The sequence below is a fragment of the Phytophthora infestans genome, genomic scaffold (assembly GCF_000142945.1).
Source record: "Phytophthora infestans T30-4 supercont1.2 genomic scaffold, whole genome shotgun sequence".
Classification (NCBI taxonomy): domain Eukaryota; phylum Oomycota; class Peronosporomycetes; order Peronosporales; family Peronosporaceae; genus Phytophthora; species Phytophthora infestans.
In genome coordinates this window covers 3,928,926-3,929,951 of record NW_003303757.1, presented here as the reverse complement: position 1 = coordinate 3,929,951, position 1,026 = coordinate 3,928,926, and positions in this window count along the sequence as shown.

Here is a 1,026-nt window from a genome sequence, read left to right as displayed (position 1 = left end):
TGAGGAGGTCGACACCATATCTTTGATTGCGACGATCTATTAGAGCAAGGTTTGGCCAGCTTCTCGCGCGAAGTATCTTTTAGGACAGATAGATTTTGCCGATGGTCGCCACAAACACCGATTGTAAGCCTTGAAACTGTTCCGCTGAGCTGTTTATTATACTACTGAAGGGTCTTTCCACTATCTTTCGCATGCATTGATCTTACTTGCATAGCTGACGCACTTACAAACTTATTTTTATAGATACTGACCGACAGAGTGGCGTAGATCCTTATCGAGTGGCATTTACTGGCTCCTATATGTATGCCAAACACACAAAGCCACATGGCTGTAGACAGAGTATCATATTGTAGTGATGCTTAGACTCAATTTGAAAAGTAGCTCATGTACAATATATGAAGTATTTTTGCTGCCTACTTATCAACTCGGCTTGCTATTTGATGTGTAGCGCGAGGTCGCTAATGAGTGTGTATAACACGCGCCCGTGAGAGCCAAAACCTATGTATAGGGTCATTATCGCTCTCTTGATACATTTGCGTCGTCGTGCTAGCTTTCTGTGCTTACGCTATTGATGTTTTAGTCTGTATAATCAAGCGCGTCACTAACTGGGCACAGGCCATTCCGCAGCGATACAGGTATGCTGAACGCGCATCTGCTAGCAGTAGCCAACGCGATATATACGCGCGAGGCGGGTACGCCTTATAGTCATCCGCGACTCAACCGAGCTTTCATCTCGGCCGTTATGAACAGGACACTAAAGTACAATATTGCATTCAGACACATCGAGTTGCCACGTCCATCTGTACGGTCTGCACTGTCACGCAGTGGTAGTATCTATGTAAACAGCAGCTTATTCGTCGCACGTAGCTCCCACTCAATACTGTAGTTTAAATTTGTGAGCGAAGAGTACAGCCACAAACAGGCTGGTACTCCTCGGGAAGAGAAACATCACCACGATGAGGATGGCGTTACTCGGGAGGCGGAGCACCGCAGCAACGACGCTGTTGCTCTTGCTGTCACGCAGCC